Genomic DNA, 20,615 nt, shown 5'->3' with positions numbered 1-20,615 from the left:
CCTCTTAGTTATTCTAAAGCATTTCTAACAATTGGTATCAGAGCCATCTACTAATTTAGTTTAAAGATACTAGAAGAAAGAAGATCAAGATGTCCAAGAGAGAAGTTCCCAAGATTAACAAAGATTACTTCACTGCATGAAATATTCTAATGAAACTACACATTGGATCAATATGTGATATGCAAAAACCTCAATTAGAGTGGAACATGTCAATCCAGCTGGACCTCTTACTACAGATGACTTGAAAAAAAGGAAGGAGTACAATCAAGCAATGCTAGAGATTGCCTCTACACTCAGTTATGCTGAATTTGATGACATCAAAGGATGTGACACTACATTCAAGATGTGGAAAGCCCTGTTAGATATCTATGGAGGAGATCAAAATGTTTAAAGAGAAAAAAGAGAAAGCCTCAAAGAAAAGTTTGATAACATAAAAATGGAGGAAGACAAAAATGCTACTCAATATGTTGCTAGAATGAAAGAAGTGGTAAGTGCAATAAGAAGTTTGGGTGGTCAATTGTAAGAAGAAACTATCAATAGAAAATACTTGAAAACCCTACTCCCTATCTATTCTATTAGAGTTCTAGCCATCCAAGAGCTAAGGTGTGTACCAAGAAACACACTAACCTTTGAAAGAATAGTGGGAAGACTTACTGCATTTGAGTTGTCCAACTTTGATAACTACAAATCTGAAAAACCTTGAATCTATTTTCAAGGCCAAGTTGACATTGAAAGATACTAAGGAGGTGAAATCAAAGAAGAAGAGTAGAAGAGGAAAACATGCATCCAATGATAGAAATATAGATGAGGAAGATGTGGAACAGTTGGAAGCACTACTGTCTAGAAGATTCCATAGAGGCAAAGGTAAATTAAAAGGTAAGTTGCCTATCATTTTTTTTAATTGCAATGAAGTAGGACATGTTGCTACAAGGTGTACATAGAAGAAGAACTACAAAGAAGGAAACAAGTACAAGAACAAAAGAGAAGATGATAATAGAGATTACAAGGACAAAGGAAAAAGATGCTACATTGTTGAAGAAGATTCTAATGAGAATGGTGATGAAGTAGTCTATATGGCCATGAAGGATGAACCAGATGAAGAAGAAGCAACAACACTGGTAACCTGTGTGAACGAGAATGACAAGTGGATCATAGACAATGGATGCTTACATCACATGACAGGAGACAAAAGTAAGTTTATTACCTTTACTCAGTATGATGGAAATAGTGTTAGATTTGGAAATGATGCTACATGTCAAATCAAAGGAAAAGGTTCCATTAAAATTATAGAGAAAATTTAATGTGATAATACATACTATGTTGAAGGATTGAACTACAATTTGTTGAGTGTATCATAGTTAGACAATGTAGGTTGAAAAGTAGAATTTGGAAATAAAACTACCAAAATCTATAACACTGATGGAAATATGATAAGAAAAGGTGAACAAACTAGGAGTAATCTATTTTACCTAGATATGGAAGATGCAACCTATCTTATTGTTAAACTTGATGATGTGTGGTTATGGCATAAAAGACTGTGTCATGTTAACTTTGACAATCTAATAAACATCAGCAAAAAGAAGAAAGTTAGAGGTTTGCCTAAACTAAAGAAACTTGAAAACACAATGTGCAAACAATGTCAAATGGGAAAGATGACTAAGTCTAGTTTCAAAAGAAAAATATACACTTCCAAAGAAGTACTAGAACTAGTCCATATAGACTTATGTGGTCCAATACAAGTACAAAGATACCAAGGAGATAGATACATAATGTTATTTGTGGATGACTACTCCAAGATGATGACTGTCATGTTTTTGAAGCAAAAATCTGATGCATTTTAAATGTTTAAGTGGTATTTGGCTAGAGTTGAGAAGGAAACAAGAAAGAGTCTCAAGTGCCTGAGATCAGATAGAGGAGGAGAATTTACATCAAAAAAAATTGAAGTATTCTACAATGACAAAGGTATCAAAAGGAAAACATCGACACCAAAAACTCCACCACAGAATGGGATTGCAGAAAGAAGGAATAGATCAGTGATAGACTATGCCAGAACCTTGATGATAGAGAAAAATGTTGCTCTAAAGTACTAGAGAGAAGCTATAAGTATTGTTGTTTACAACCTGAATAGAGTCCAAGTCAAGAAAGGAACAAATGCAACACCTTTTGAATTATGGTATGGTCACTCACCTAATGTAAAACATTTCAAAGTATTTGGTTGTAAATGATATATTCTTAAAGATACTAGAAATGGCAAGTTTGATGCAAAAATTGATGAAGGCATATTCCTTGGATACTCCACTAGAAGTAAGGCATATAAATGTTTGAACACTAACACTAACAAGATAGTAGAAAGTGCAAATGTAAATTTTAATGAGCATGCAAAAGTCCAAGTTGATGAATCCATGAAACTAGAAGATTATAGATCTTTTGTATACTTCTATGAAAGAATAACTATTGAAGATGAAGCTGCAAATCAAGTTGGGAATCAACAACAAATTTTAATATCAGCCGAGTCACAACTAGTGAATGCCAAGCTATATTCAGAAGCTAAGTTGTAGAATGAAGAAAATGCACATTTTGACTCTAAAAATAGTACACATGAAAGAGATGATGAAATACCAGATGGAGAAGAGAAAAATGACTCTGAAGCTGAAGGACCAAATATGGAAAGAAGGACAGAACCAAGACTAGCTAAGTATGGGAGAAGACATCACCCTACAGAACAAATCATTGGTGAGAAAGATGAAAGAACAATGACAAGGAACAAACTAAGGAATGAATCATGTCTGCTGAGAAAGATTGAGCAAAATAGTGAAAGATGCACTACAAGATGATGACTGGTATAAAGCTATGGTAGAAGAGATAGATTAGATTGAGAAGAAAAATACCTAGACTTTAGTTCAAAGACTAGCTGATAAGAATGTAATTGGTACCAAATAGGTCTTTAGGAAAAAACTTGATGAGAATGGTGAGATAACAAGAAACAAGGCTAGAATAGTTTGCAAAGGTTATGCACAAGAAGAAAGACTGGACTATGGGGAAACATTTTCCCCTATTGCAAGAATGGAAGGAGTTAGAACACTACTTGCATATGTTTCTTACAAAGGTTTCAAGGTCTACCAAATTGATGTAAAATCTACTTTTCTAAATGGTATACTGGAAGAGAAAGTCTACATAGAACAACCAGAGGGATTTGTTCATGAAAGCAACAAGGATATGGTTTGCAAACTGCATAAAGCACTTTATGGTCTAAAGCAAGCACCTAGACAATGGTATGAGAGACTGCACAAATACCTTGTGAAGATAGGATTTGAGAGTATAGATGACAATAGCAACTTGTATATCAAAGTAGATAAAGTTAAAGACATTTTGATATCTGAAATCTTTGTTGATGATATAATATTTGGAGGTAAAGATGCTCTATGCAAAGATTTTGCTAATCAAATGAAACATGAGTTTGAAATGTCAATGTTTGGAGAAATCAAATTCTTTGTTGGATTGCAAGTACATCAAATGAAGCATGGCATATTTGTGACCCAATCCAAATACATCAAGGAGATACTTAAGACATTTGGATTCGAAGACTCAAAACCAGTCAGCACACCAATGGTAACAGGACATAAATTATTCAAGAATGATGAGTGCGCTGAAGTAAATCAAACAATGTATAGATCAATGATTGGAAAGTTGCAGTATGTTGTACATAGTAGACCAAACATTGCATTAGTTGTTGGAATAGTGGCAAGATTTCCTACAAATCTAAGGGAAAATCATCTGATGGTAGTAAAGAAAATATTGAGGTACCTAAAAGGAACTGATGACTTTGGCTTATACTACAAGAGGAGTGAAAAGTTTGAGCTAAGAGCCTATACTAATGAAAATTGGGGAGGTAATATTGATGACAGAAAAATCACTAGTGGAGGAGCACTCTTCTTAGGTAAAAGATTGATTACTTGGACCAGCAAAAAGCTAAGTTGTACCTCACAGTCCACAACAGAAACTAAATATGTTGTTGTTGTTATCAACTACACTAATATTGTATGGATCAAACATTTGTTGCAAGGTATCAAGTAAGAGGTAAATGAGCCTATGATACTTTATTGTGATAATACAAGTGCCATCAACATATCAAAGAATCCTATAATGCATGCCAAAATCAAGCATATTGCAATTAAGTATCACTATGTAAGAGAATTGGTGGAAGAGAAGCAAGTAAGGATGGAATATGTCATTTCAAAGGAACAGATTTTTGACCTCTTTACAAAAGCATTACCCAAAGATTCTTTTGAGTATCTTAGAGGAAAGTTAGGGGTGATACCCCTAACCAAGGCTACTTGAAATAAAAGCAAGACTGCCATGCATCAAATAAGTTGATTGTTGAAATATTATACATTGATGCGGAGGATACTTACTTTAGGATTTTGCCTGAAGTAATCAAAGTGCTAAAGAATAGAGGGAGAAATTGAAAGAACCTGTAAATGCTAAACTTGCATGTTAAGATGTTGTAATAGTATGTCTTTGGCATTTTTTTCAAAGAGGGAGAAGAATGAAGAGATACTAATCAACAGTTGAGGAAGAAGAATGAAGAAGAAGAATAGAAAAAGATTATCAATGCATACAGAGGGAGAGAATGTAAGAGGGAGTCAATAATGCAAAAAGAATGTTCAGTTATGAAAAAGGAAATAACAGTTCAAAAGGAGAAAATCAGTACAGACAAGAATCAATCAGAGGATGACAGCTTATCAGCAAAAGAATTTAGAGGGAGTCATAAGCTAGTTTATGTTGTCGATAGTTGAATAAAGTTTTTGGCATATGATTAACTACTTTAACCTAGTTAGCATTTTTTTAGCTTGGCTGATTAGTTTGGTTTGCCATCAATGCCAAAGAGGGAGATTGTTAGAAATCTAATTGAAAAGATCATTGTAAGAAGAAGATTGATTGAAAGAGGCAGATTGTTGATAAAGAATGTCTTCAATCATTTTTTTGTCATTGATGTCAAACCAACTATTAGTTGGTATGACAATTGCTTATAAGATCTAAGTACTATCACTTAGCTGATTGATAAAGAGGATTTAATCAACAAGACGTAACAAAAGCACCTAAGGGAAAGGTTGAGTTATGGTTCTATAATGAAGTGCAAGGATCAGTTAAGACAATGGTTAAATGATGTATTGATAACATACTTGAAGATATAGAGGTAGGCCATACTTAGAAACACTGGAGGAATAAGTTGGAACAAGGTTGACTACATAGCTTAAACTAAGTTCATTAGTAAGCGTCGAACAAGCTAGTTCAAGCTAAGAAAATTTTCAATCAGTGTTGAGCAAATAGAAAATCTATTGTATGTCAAGTGATATAGAAGGAGCTAAGTGTGTTCAGGTGTTGAGCAAAGTAATAGGTGCTGAGTGACAGAAAATCTTAGCGGATGTTGAGTGAATCCATAGTAGGTGTCGAGCATCAGTAAAACATAGTTGATGCCAAGTAACACAGTGTGTGTTGAGCACCAGAATTTCAATAGTGTCGAGCTACTACATTATTGGAAAAGTCAAAGATTCACCAGATCTAAGCTGACAAAGTTGTTACCTTGAATTTTGTAAACCAGATGGAGGATAAGGATGATGATCTGGTGGCACAGAATTATATGTAAACCATTTTTGAGAAAATTCAAGAGGATTCTTCATGATGTTTCTAGAAAAATAAAATATGGGTTAGATTTAATGAAACCTACCTAACCCATTTGAAAAAAATCAAAGGAGGGAAGAATCGAGCAGGAAAAGAAATTTCAAACTTCTATTTAAGGAGTCATAGGCCAAGAAGCAAGAGTTGCTGGTGTACCAAATTTTGAAGTGGTTGAAGGGTGTCAAGGAGAAGGCATCTAAGAGAAGGAAGAATAGAGCACAGAGACTCTACTTCAATAAGTGGTTAGAAAGGACGGATTGTACTGGTACATTGAGCATGGAGATTCAAGGAGACAAAACTTGAGAGGTGGACAAGCTGTCAGAACTAAAGATACTGAAACCCAGACAATGTTATGAGCTAAAGAGTGATCTGAAATCTGCTAGATAAGTTGTATGTTGTAATCAGGTCAAAACCCCTTATTATTACTCTCTAGAAATTGTATCAATTAGGGTAAAATCCGTTGGACTTAGGTTGGTTTAACAACCATTTGTAAATACTTTAACAGGGTGACATTCCAAGTGAATGTCCTAAAGTCCTCTAACCAGGCCCACTTCTAATAGGGTGGTTAAATCCTTTAACCAGGTCACATTTAACAATGTGTTGTAGCCTTTAACAAGGTAGGCCTTTCATAGGGCATCACTTTAGAAGAGTGAAAATTGAGTTGCATGTTACTGGTGGTTTTTTCCAAATTGGGTTTCCATGAAAATCGTTGTATCATGTGTTATGCTTGCATGTTAATTTACAGTAACTTGCTAGATAGAAAAGTTTAAGCTTGGATGAATGAATTGGTTGATGGACACACTTTACTTGATGAAAAAGTTTGAATTGGACATTTGGACCTTGAATAACTGATCCACCCTCCCCCCATCCCCCCCCCCCCCCCCAAGTTATTCTAAAGCATTTCTAACAATTGTGGGTCAAAGTGTGCAAAGTAGTGTGTGAATAAGAAAATGTTTTGATAATTCCACGAGGAATCAAATCAGTATGATAAGAAGAATATCCTTGTGAAGAAAGAAAGATATATTCAATCAAGAAGGATCAAGTACAAACCAAAATTAAGATCTATAATCAGCATTTTAGTTGCATGTAAATTAGGTCATGTCATTGTTACTCTCTAGCCATTGTAGCAGTGATCTAAATCTCTTAACAGAGTTGTCTTAACAGCTATTTATAAATCCTCTAACAAGGTGGTAGTTCTATTAAATTGTCTAAAGACCAATAACAAGGCCACTCCTAACAAGGTGATTAAATCCTTTAATAGGATCACACCTAACAGTGTGTTTTATAACCTTTAATAGGGTTGGCTCCTAACAGGGCTCACTTCAAAAGAGTGAAAATAGTAAACTTTATAGTTTGTAGTTTTTCCCAAATTGGGTTGTCACATTAATTCTTGGTGTCAAATGTATTCATGCTATTTCTTTTCTATGTTTACAACTAAGTTAAAGAAATGATAATCACAGATAACATCTTAAGATTTGCATGTTAAGTAATTGTTAAGAATTCTCTGTGTTTACCAAGTTATAACACTTATTTGTTTGTCGAGCATCAGTAGAATTAAGTTTTATTTTGTACTGGCATCTAAGGGATCTAAGAAATATTTTGGAGTAACTAATTCACCCCTCCCTTGTTAGTTACTCCTCTTATATTTCCAATAGTTGGTAACCCTTTAGATTCATCATAGCTTGTATAAACTAGAATGCTAAATGGACAACTTTTTTGCTTGCAGAATCTGTTGTCCAGATATCATTTTATTTGCATTAGAATTAAAAATATTGTAGGTATCACATTAGGTGTTGTAATCTAGAATCATAATTCAAATTTAAAATGTTACAAGAAATGGTAGCTTTTTCAATTTTGAACATGTCAAATGTTTCATATCACAAATATTAACCAAATACAACTTGTTAAATTGTTCAGACATGTGAATAATTACTCTATAATTTCAAAAGAGAGTTTTGCCCAAAAATTAGAGCATTTAGCTTCAATCAAATGTGGATGAGAATGTTCTTCCACTATACGTCGATGATTCTACCATGGATTTAATATTCTATGTACATTCTTCATCTATTTGATGAGCTATCAGGAATGTTATTAAAAAAAATATTCTCTCTCCTCCCTCTAAGCATTTTCTTTTCCAATCCAATTTGGTGTCAATTTTCTTGTCTAATGCAATGGACTTATTACAGTCTACGATGCTTTTGGAGATCCTCGTAGCCAAAGTCATTCACTGACAATTTTAGGGTGATCACAAACTAAAAATAGCAATGCAACATTACAATTTCTATGTAGATCATGCTTTGGTTGGAGGTTTGTTCATGCAGGATCAACTTTTGCAGAAACATGAGTTCATGGTAACTTATGATGCCCTCCAAAAATCCTTTGAAAAATAGAGCCGTCAATTTATGAAAACCACTCTACAAGTCACTATGAGGGCTTTGGGCTTTCAACTTGAAAACCACGTAAAGCGTATTGGGTATGCACTTCTAGAGCTTACAAACAAACTTGTCTTGTTATTTCCTAGTCATAGTCTTTCATCTTGGTCGGCCCCTAATTCTCTACATAGATGCAATGGTTCTTAGGATGTGGATTCATCTATTTGGAAAGGTTAGCATATGGTGGACTCAAACGTGCATGTTGGTTGCTCTTCCAAAGATCTTATGTGCTCGAATCAGCCGCAGTCATCACATATTTCTCAGAACTTTGGATGGAATGTGGAAATTGATGTGGTGCCTTCTTCCACATGTGGTGCAAGGCATGGGTTAGGTTGGGAATCTTCTCCTCTACCTCTACTTGACTCTAGTTGGGGTTGTGATTTTTGTGTTGAGGATGCTTCAGCCTCGTGTGTTAGGTCTGAATGTGTAGAAATGGAAGAGTGAAATTTCTTAACTAATAGCTTATTAGATTTTGAAATTTTGATAACTAGTTGTCTAAAGTTTGATTATGTTATTGGAAGAAGAATTGTCTCCAAATTGTAAATAGGGTACTTCTCTTCCATCAATATGAAAATTTGTACATATCAATGTTTAAATCTTTTTGTACTTAGCAACGATTCTGAGTTTTCTTACTAATTCTTTCCTGGTTAAGCTTTTGAATCAAAATTATTTAATAAATATATTCAGTGGTCTACCTACTTTTGCCACACAAAAAAAAAAATCTACATATTTAAAATTTTCTTAGAGAATGTCAGCTTCCCTTTTGAATAGCTTTTTTGGTTCCGCGCAAATCTTTACTTTTTCAAATCTACAAACAAAACAAAAGAAACATTATCTATCTCCCTTGATTCATACTTATTAAATGAAAAGGAGGATTGAAGCGTATTCCCACTCCCATAATTAGACCAAACATCATAATAGGACATTAGCACATAGTACATAATTTTATCAACTCATAGGTACAATCATGGTTGTAATAGCTTCCATTAAAATCTACATAAATAATTATAAATTTTATGTTTCACTTGTAATAGATCTTTAGTGACCACTAGGTAAGTGCACAAACATGACTCTTAATTCTGCAGAAGTCTGTGGATTGAGATCGTGCTCTTTTAGAAATGAGCACCCTTTTTTTAAATGGGCACCCATATTAGGCTCAGGCGCCCAATCCAAATTTCAAAAAATGGACACCCTTTTTTTTAATCGAGTGCCTTTTTATTTTTAAAAAATGGGTGCCCTTTTTGAAAAAATAAAATATTTGAATTTTTTTTAAATGGGTACCCATTTTTTTTAAATAAAAATTTTAATTTTTTAAAAAATGGGTGCCCATTGTTTAAAAATTCATTTTTTAAAAAATGGGTGCCCATTGTTTAAAAATTCATTTTTTTTAATTTTTTGAGGATTCCAAATGCATTTTAAACATTGAAAATACTTTTTCAAAATGGGCAACCATTTTTTAATTTCAAAAAATGAGTGTGTTTCTTACAACATGGGGCGAGATATTTTTCTCCTACCTCGGGCTTTTGTTCAGGATAAGCTTGGTGAGACCAAGCATATACCTTAACCTCTCAAGATTTGGCTAAGGCATTGAAATGACAAATTCATTGCCATAATTTTTAGAGGGTCTTCCTGGTCAAATTTTTTTATGAAACAAAAACCCCATTAGTGTTCTCACTGTCTGATTTCATAAATATAAATTTTTTAGAGTTATGATTTTATTTACTATTTTTGCATTTTTTTTAATCCAAGGTGGTACCTAAAGGTAAAATAGCGAGGTTCATTAAAACTTTAGTAACTTTTTTATTTTATAATTAAAAAATAAATAAATTTATGTCATCAATCTACGTGCAATTCTTTTGAAGTTAAATTTTTTTTTTTTTTAAAAGTGAAATTTTGATCAAATTATGGAGCCCGTACACGAGAGGTTTTAAAATTTACCTTTATAGGCATTTAAAATTTATTAATAATAAACTTATTCAAATTTAAAAATTAAGAAAAAATATTTTTATCAATCTTTGGTGTGTTAGGTAACTTCCTTTAAAAGGATTTATAAAAAAATATTTATTTGTGTTAAATTATGGTGTTCATACACAAGTGTGGTATGGTCCTGAAACATGCATTTTGAAAAAGTGGTTTTTAATATCCATACCAAAAACAAATCTATCATATGGGTACACAAATAAATTTCATATTCAAAAAATATATTGTGAGCATTACAATCTTTATTGCTGAAGTTTTTTATATTCAATTGCTAAATACCTCAAATTTTGACATCAATTGACTAAAAATTTCAAAAATAGGAAAATCACTTTCACTTTTTGCCCAAAAGTGAGACCCAACTTCTTACACTTACCTCACAATCAACATAAGAATAATTTGAAATAGATTTTTTTCATAGATATTGATGTACCAACCTTTGAGGACAATGATCCTCAAAGAGGGCTATCAATAAGTATGAAAATATTATAGATAGGTTCAATACACGTGTAAATAAATACTATTTTAGGGTCATGTCACAAAAATGACTTCTAGTTTACAATTAAATGAATTAAGTGTTAGATTGTATTGCTTTAAGAACTAATATTAATATATTCACTAACTCACCTCCCATGGTTACATCTTTAATTTTACAAGAATGTGATGTCCATTATCAACATGGAGAAAGATCTCATCTATTGTCTTTGATTAACTTCAACCTGTCTCTAGAGAGCTTCAATTGACCATCTACCATTTATCTAATACCAGTCTCTGAAAATAAGAAAATGCATAATAAATGATAACCACCTCCCTTTATCTATAATAATCCTAAAAAATAAAGATATTACACTATAAATCATTACTATCTCCCTTTAATATATTTCACAAAACATGATATTCCATTAATGAAATATAATCATGTCCCTTTTATCTTGGCTCACTCTTAAAATATAATACTACAAACTCAAAGATAACCTTCTCCCTTTTATATATAACTAGATAAACAAATTAGATAAAAATACGCTAAAACAAAACTGTCTCCCTTTTATCTATGTTGATTCTAAGAAAACTAATGCAAATAAAGGGATCATCTCTCTTCTATCTAGTACAATTCTATAATTCAATAGAATCTTAGAGTATATTTAGATAACCCTGCATACTTTGAAAGATGTAGATATAAGATCTAGTACATCCAAAATTATAATAATTCAATTTTGTTTCATCTAAATAATTTGCATAACAAGCGATAATATAGAATAAATTACTAACATGCTACAAACTAGAGAAATCTTCATTGTACTATACCAGTCCTAAAATGTTGAAATCAAACACAATATTTTTTCAGAATCTAAAAATTAGAGAAATCTTCATTGTACTATAGCAGTTCTAAAATGTTGAAAAAAAACACAATATTTTTCACAATCTAATGATTTCCACCATGTAAAACATAATTACAAAAGAATAATACTAATGAAAGATGGATTCATGTTGAATCACTACTCATGAAACATGGGTCAATGAGTTTGATTCAAAATCACATAGTTAAACCCTGATAGCAATATCACAATAATACTTCAATATAGCAATATCACAATTTTATGATGGCTTCAAGAGAGGTGGTCTTCAACTACATCACGTGGGAAGTACATAGCGGGTTATCTATTTCTTTTTGGTTAGATTCTTGGTTGGGCTTCCCACATCTTGTTAGCAGTCCCCAAGCTTTGGAGATCATGCATATCACTAACCAACATTGGGGCTCAAAATTGATTGATTTTGTGGTTGCAATTGAGTTACACTGAAGCAAGGGTATTTGGAAGGATTTGACATCCTTACCGCTGGACAATAATCAATGTTCCTTTTTATTGGGAGTTTTTAAGGAAAGAAATATTTATTTTTCTCGAGATAAGGATGTAGTAAGATGGGCTCCTTCTAAAGATGGTAGGTACTATGTTAAAGAAGGTTATAAAACATTACAAAATCTGGCTGAAATTAGGCCCACACATCATGCTTTCAATCTTTGTTGGAATAATGTTGTGCTCCCCAAAGCAGGCTGTTTCACTTGGCTTTATTTTAAAAAAAAGGATTTTAACTAGTGATAAATTGTCTAGACTTTCAATAGCTCAGCCATTTAAGTGTGCTTTGTGTGAAGAAACATGGGAGACTACAGATCACATACTATTACAATGTCCTTATGCGCAACAGTGCTGGTTACATGTGCTCAAGAAACTCAATTATGAGATGCCACTTCCAAATAGCTTGTGGAATCTTTTTCAATCATGGCTCTTGCTTTATCCTAAGTCAATGTTTCATGGTATTTGAAAGTGTGCTCCTTCAGCTATTGTTTGGGCACTTTGGTGGGAAAGAAACAAGCGTATCTTTCGTCATGTTTCTTCACATATGAGCAAGGTGCAAGATTAGATTGAGAAATCTATATCTGAAAGCATTAATTCTTCAATTGCTTCTGTTAGTTTTAATCACTATTTATCAGCTTGGGATAGTAGTATCATTCAGAATTGAAAAGCTATTCACATTCCTATGGGTACTCATTCAAATCCAAAATTATCTGGCAAAGTTGATAGATCAAATGTCAAGTGGACTCCTCCATTATCTAGTTTTGTTAAGATTAACTTTGATGGTGCATCACGTGGAAAGCCAGGCAAATCAAGAATTGGAGCTTGCATTAGAGATTAGTGTGGAAGGGTTTTAGCAATTAAATCTCAACCTTTACCTATGAGGACAAATAATATGGCAGAGGCACACGCTTTGCTAGCTGGCTTAATACTAGCAAGAAGAAATGGTTTTCCTTCAGTTCATATTGAGGGTGACTCAATGATTATAATTAAAGCATGTCTCTCAAAAAATTCTTTCAATTGGAAAATTACTTATATCCTAAAACTTATTTGGGGGTTATTGGATTTGTTTCGAGAGTATCAGATATCTCATATATATAGGGAAGGTAATTCTGTGGCCGACTATTTAGCAAATATGGGATGTGATGATCAACATGTAGAGTTTGTTGCCTCAGCTTCACATCCCAATCTTAATTCTCATCCAATTATTCTATCTGCCTTTCCTGTTCTAGCAGAACTTTTTATCCAGGATTCAAATTAATATCTCCAATTGCAGCCCTTTGTAGTTTGTGTTGTCGTAGAGGAAATCTTTTGTGGGCTGCTTTTCTTCTGCTTATTTCTTTTGTATTTCAACGAGGAAATGGGGTTTTCTTTCTAGTTCTTTCCCCATGGAGTTATCGAACTAGCTATTTTAATATATAGTTTGTGGCCTCGTCCACATTTGCTCAAAAAAAAAAAAGAAGATATATATATATCACAATAATACTAATGTTTTGCATGTCTCAAAAGCATAAAATCTTAGCTAGTTTATTTAGAGAAAGAGTTTGTGGGTTCTCTCAAAGTCCCATTGCAGTGCACATGCTCCTTATCAGCCGCAATATCCCAAATTGGGTTTACAAACATCCCAACCGATGCATGTGAGGCCAGTAGCCTCAGGGAAACAACCAGAAGTGTATTGGCAGTACATGACTGTGGTGCAATCGTCTCCCCTTGCAATGCCCACCGATATTACCAATACAATTGCTATCACTGCCCAAAACAATTTCCTCGCCTTGCCCATTTTCTTTAATGATTACTCTTCTCAAGAGACTCTTATTATATCCAATTTATAGAGCAGATCAATTGCAGTGGAATTCCAACGACGTTTGTTTATTGTTTATTGTCCAAAATCTAGAGTTTCAAACATTCTTACTTGAGTTCGCATAATTATTTGTGACCATTGCCAAATTATAGATTATTTAAATATATATAAATAAATCGTTTATTGTTTTGGCGTGGAGTTCGAAACATTGCTCTTTCCATTTAATGTCGAACTTTGTGAACATTGCCAAACTATAGATTATTTAAATATGGGCTTAAAAATAGGAATCTCAGCTCCCTCCTGTCTCATGTTATTATTATTTAAATATGGGATTATCGTCGACTAAATCTTGAAATTATCACTTCCACCGATTTTGTCGTCAACTAAATCTTGAAATTATCACCAGATTGTCGTTGATGGAATTGAAATTATCACCAGATTGTCATTGATGGAAGTCGGCAGATGTATTTCGAGAAAGGGACACATTTCATTTAATTATGGGTAGTGATCATTAACAAGAACATCTTTAAAGTCACAACTCTTGGTACAATCTTATAAAATATCTTAAATAAATCTATCTAAAGAAATGCCGATAGTTATCCACTACAAAATAATTATGATTTAATTTACATCTAAAATCATTTATATTTCTTTTATCTCCATTTATTTATTTATTTACTAATTTAAGCTTTTTATTTTATTTTCTTAAAAAATGGATGATTTATATCTACAAATATTATAATTTAAACGGATATTTTATGTTCTATTTATTAAATTATTTGTAAAAGTATATTCTATTTATAATAAGATTTAAACTTTTGACAAGTAGATGGTTGTCAAATTTAACCTAGAAGAATAAAAGTTAACATTAACATGTTCACACCATCTCACTCCCCCATTCTGCCATTGTAGCATGCCTATCGGCATTAAAAATGTTTGATATTAAATTAACAAGTGCGAGTGCTAAGTTAATAAATCCTATCACAACCATTAGAACGTGCTAAGGTATTGGGTCCTCTCCCCTATATACTAACAAAAAAAGTTAGGTTTCACTTTTTGAAGGCACGCAATAGAATATTATTAGCTTGCTTTTAATATAGTCATATTTTGAAGTTCAAAGTTTGTAATTTGTAACTTATTTTTATTATCGGTTTTTTATTATTAGTTTGCTTTTAATATATTTCAAATATATGCATATCTATCATCAAACATGTGCATTTTAATAATTTTTCATAAGTCTATTGATGGTTCTTTGTCTTCGATAATAATGTATGTACAAATTTATTTTATTTTGGCAAAAGGCAAAAAGACTGATATATATATATATATATATATATATATATATATATATATATATATATATATATATATATATATAACACAAAAGAAGTTTGAACTAAAAGAAAAACTACACATCAAACTAACAACCAAAATAAAACTTCAAACAACAACACAAACATCCCAAAGCTAATCCATCCCATTTGGGAATGCTTGGACTACACTGCTACATCTTGAATCAAGGTTGAAACTAAACAATTTTCCCAATATTATGTTTGGAGATTCCCTCTAAGCCGATGAAAAGAAGAGGACATGTGGAGGCAATACAATATTATTAGTTTTCTTTTAATATAGTCATATTTTGAAGTTTAGAGTTCGTAGTTTGTAGCTTATTTTTATTATTAGTTTTCTTTTAATATATTTCAAATATATGCATATCTATCATCAATATATGTAGATTAAAAAAAATTCAGAAGTCTATTAATGGTTCTTTTCTTTTGATACTAATGTATGTACAACTAATAAGAAACACAATTCTATTGAGGCTCCCTCTCTTTTTCCAATAATTCTATTTCAAGAAATATTTTTTATCTCTTCAAAAATATGAAATATGCTTATCTGTTAAGAATAAAATGTGAAATTATATTTTTTTTTAATAAATGTTTATTATATAATTGTTGATCATTAATATGATTTTTTTTTTTTAAAGTCAACAATAGAACCTTGTTCTTTTATTGCACAAAAAAACTTTCAACCATATAAATAAAACATTAATTTATTAATCAGACTTCAAAAGAACAATAGACTAGCAATTGCATGCTTTTTTTTCTTCTGACAATGAGTGGTAGGTTGTCACCAAAATCAGTGAAAGATAAAAAAAAAAAATTGGTTGAAAAATAAAATATGACAAGAGCTTACAATTTTCTAGCCTAAAAATTATTTTTTTAGGAACAAAACTCCCACACATAACATATCCACTAAAACATAATATAATAAAAATTATTAATTTCATATGAAATAATAATATTCTTAATCCTTCTATCTAAATTTTTACATATTTTCCATAGTATGGAATACTAATGGAAAGAAAAACATAACCTTAGACTTCTATTACTTCGTAAATTTCCTCTTAATTAAATAGTACAAAGAATTTCTCAAGATATCATTCTCTTAAAAAAACAAATTAATCTCATTTAATGTATTCAAATAGAAAAGAATTACTAAGGCATTATGAAATGGCTCTTTTTATTAGATGTTATTTTAAAATATTCACGAAAGATCAAGTCTATAGGGGAAATGGCAAAGATAATAACTATAAACATTAAATGGTTACATTCACATGCGTACAAATTTTCTTTTCAATTACTTAATAAGTGTTAGAATCTGAAAAGATTAATAACCCAGAAAACTAGTGCAAAGAGTAAATATCTAAACTATGAATGCAAATGATACAAAATCAAAATAGCATCATAGAGTTAGTCTCCAAGAGAGTAATGCAAATGCTGGAAGCAAAATAGCATTAAGAGGATGCAAAAATAAGAGATACAAATACAAGCCAGGTAGCATGCTTATATAGGCAAGGAAGAGAGAGGAGGTGGCAACACCAACCAATGAGGAGCAACCATCTATCGGACTAAAGATAGCAAAGTATCTTCCCAAGATAGCTAATGGATGCTCACATGTAGGAAGGTGACACCTCACAACCATTCACCTAATAAGACATGCTTTATTAACCTAAGCGAGATTATTAAAAGTGTAGGAAAAACTTAGCAAAATAGGAAAAAATAAAAAACTACACTAACAATAAGATCAAAACCAAAACACCATATGTATCATTCAAAACCAATATTCCAAATATAACTATACAATTACCATTATATGTATGTAGATGGAACACTTAGTAACAAATAATTTACTATCTACCCTTTTGTAATGGCATCATGAAGCCTCGAGTTCTCTAGCCATGTCTATGAGAAAGATAACTATTATAGAACCATGTCAAATTCATGACATATTCCCATCTTCTACAAAATGAGCATGATAACCTTATATTGGGAATTTACCAATATCGCTACATAATCCATTTAAATCTAGAAGAACTAATCACACAACCTCTCATTCTAGTTTATACTTCTAAAACAAACTTAGAAGTGAAGCTTAAAACATTATCTAGATCTTAAAATGCATACTCAAGAAAAGCATACATAATCCCTAGTTTGTCTCTCTAACTCTTCTCTCTCTCTCTCTCTCTCTCTCTCTCTCTCTCTCTCTTTCTCTCTCTCTCCCCCTAACCTTTGATCCCTCTCTCTCTCCCTCCCTCTCTCCCTAAGCTCTGATCCTTGGAATAGGAACTTCACAGAGAGAGAGAGGGGGGTTAGGGATTAGGGTTTATAGAGAGATGGGTAAGGGGTTAAAAGGAGGTTTGAGAGAGAGATAGAGAGTAGAGGATATGAAGAGGGAGAGGGGATAGAATAAGAGTGAGGGACATAGGAGTGGGAGATTAGGCATAGGATGGAAAGAGTGAGAGAGGATTGGACATAGAAAGAGAGAGTGAGAAATATGAAGAGAATGGGATAGGATGGAGAGAGAATAGAGGGCAATAAGATGGGGAGAGAGAGAGAGAGAGAGAGAGAGAGAGAGAGAGAGAGAGAGAGAGAGAGTTAAATAAATATCATGCATTTTATTTTTTATGAATACTCCATTCTTTGTTAAATAAATATTAAAGTTACATATTCGCAAAAAATAGGGCTGAGGGATACAAGGTCACCTCACAAGAGTTCAAACGAAAGAGCTAGAAACACTAATAGTTATTCATTAATAAAAACATATAGAAGTGAATCTTAGGTGGCAAAGAAGTGTTATCCAAGGGAGGAGGATCATGTTGATCATGAAATCCCCATGCAATAGTGGGGTTGGACAGTGGCTTAGAAGGATCCCACTCATTATCAGTACCAGGGAGAATATGTTATTTCTCTTTTGCCTCTCCCTTGGGTGGAAAAATTGCCAGGTCCACATGGGAGAATGACTATTTGGGATTCGTAGCAAGTATGTTCTCAGTATGAACAAAAGTTACAATAGGAGGAGCATCCAATGACCATCTCAATCCATACCATGGATAAGCTTAGTGGTTATGCCAAAAATCTAAACAATTTAGAGAGGGGCAAGGGGCCTAGGAATGTAGCATCTCCAAGTAGCGAGATGAAGAGCCATGCCCCTAGAGGTGAACACATGGTGGAGTTTGATCCATAAAAGTAGAATATAGTGGCACCTAGGAAACCATATATAGTGCATTACTCGAATGGTTGAAAAGCTCTTGTAGGTGGGCCACCTCTAGAGCCACTTTACTAGCTTGTACTTGAATCTATAGCATTACATTATTACATATACAAGCCTTAGTATAAATAGAAACATTTGTATCTAGAAAATTGGGTGTAAAAAACATAACAGTTCTATCTTTCCAAAGAGTGAAAAGAATGTTTGGCCTAAAAGCATGCCAAATTAGGAAGAATTTAAACAAGATTTTGGTACCTCGTCCCTGAGAAAAAACATATACCAAGAAAATGGTTCTTGCCTAAAAAGAATTAAAAAAATTATGGATCTATGGCTCGTATTGTTGAGCTCTATGATAAATCAAAAGATGTGCAAGAAGGTCTTAGGTTGCCCATAGAAAGGACAATGTGGGTCAAGAATACTCAAATGGTTGAACTAACGACCTAGATGCAAATCTTGGAGGAGAACTTACCAATAAAATTGTGTAATATTTGGCTCAGTGTTGGCTTTCCAGATATTGTTAAAATTGTATCTCCAATTATATTGTGTTGGCTAGAGTTGCCAATGTTGATTAAGAGACTCGACCATAGGCAAATGTGACATGAACCATAGGTATCCCATTTTTTTCTTGTAATTGGCAAGAGGAGTACATGGATACCATTTCCAGTGCTTCCACCAAGGTTTTTTTGGTTGAATGCCCAACTTGTAAAGAAAGTAAGGAGGCAGAGGAGAGATCAAAAGGTCAAAAGTATATCAATTAAGATGAGTTAGGAGATACAAGGCCTACAAACTAAAATTAAAAAAATCCCTTCGTAAGGCTTTGAATACCCTCAAGCTAGACTCCAAAAGTCCAATTCTCTTTGAGTATACTTTCAGGAGGAGACTAGCCCACAAAGTATCCTATCAAGGTGTGCTTCTCTAACAAGCTACATACATCAATTAACTCTTGAATATTAAGAACAATATCTAAGTAGAGCTTACCTTGTGAAATACTTTCAAAAAAACTTTCATGACCCTTTTTTAGAGGAGGTCCCATGAGCATCTATTGCAAAAACTCTAGCACTAGTATCACTTATTGGGATAAAGTTGGTCAGAGCCATAATAAAAAAACCCCCAATGCTCTCAGAATTAATACAATATAAGAGATACAAAACTAGAGGCAAATTTAGGAAAAAATTCATACTACATAGAAAAACCTAGTTGAACAATTTTGCATCAACCCAAATGTTGATTTTCTAGATCATGCTACATGCATTTAAAAATAGGAATGGGCCTAAAAATGCACAAGAAAGAGGGAAGAAATATGTGTCTTTGTCCATTGATAGGGGAAAGGTCTACACGACTAAATGGAAAGGAAAACATAAGGTGCCTAATAATGTGAATTGAAGGTCTCCATTTAGATAGTACCCAATCTTTGACATTTGCAAATGAACTCCATCGAGATCACCAATAATGATGAACTTTTCACATAATCAGAGGAATGGTGGTATGTGGCAAGGATATGGCTTCCATAAATTGAATATGTCTATGTTGTGCAATAATTAGCAAGGTAAGGTAGATTAAAAAAAAATTGAATGGTTTGATTCTATATTTTGATAAATATCCATGTGGACTGGAGGGATGTAAAATTAACATGGAAGAATTGGATTCAATGAACTTGATAGCTCAAATCCTGGGGTATATCATTTCTCATCATGTTTCTCACCTTCAAAAGACATAATTTATTGGTAAGTTTTGAAAAAAATTATTTCTTTTTAAGATATTTCAATATGGGAAAAAATGTCATGGGATGGATTTATAGAAATTTATCTGATTGATATCAAATATAGATTCTTTATGGATATTTTTAAATCTAAACAATACAAAGACCAGATTCATAAGTTGAAGGGGTGGCTTTGTAAGGGATCAGGTATATTTACTTCACCATGTATCCAAAAAATTCATCCAAAATCAAGGTTAAGAGTTTATTATCCATATTGGGTTTATTATCTTCAATTACCATTAGAATACAAAGATCCTTTAGTTGTGGAATTTCTACTAAATAGCTAGGGCATATTTCTCATGTATGACCTTCTACCTTATGATTTTTTAGAAAGGTAAGTTAGGGTGTTTCTTCTTGTTCCTAAGAAAGCCTCTCCCTCAAAATATGTGACTTCGTTCAAGTTCAAGGATTTATAATACACTATTCATTTACAAGAGGTCATTTTTGTACACAATAGGTAATATTTATTTCACTATTCTACTACTCAGTATTAGAGGTCATCTCAATCCAAAGTGTTAGTTTTTTCATGGTGCTTTTACAAATCCATTGCATTGCACATCTCTTAA

This window comes from Cupressus sempervirens, chromosome 10 (assembly GCF_028749045.1).
Source record: "Cupressus sempervirens isolate cs-2001-9-10 chromosome 10, ASM2874904v1, whole genome shotgun sequence".
NCBI lineage: Eukaryota > Viridiplantae > Streptophyta > Pinopsida > Cupressales > Cupressaceae > Cupressus > Cupressus sempervirens.
This window is presented reverse-complemented; position numbering follows the sequence as displayed.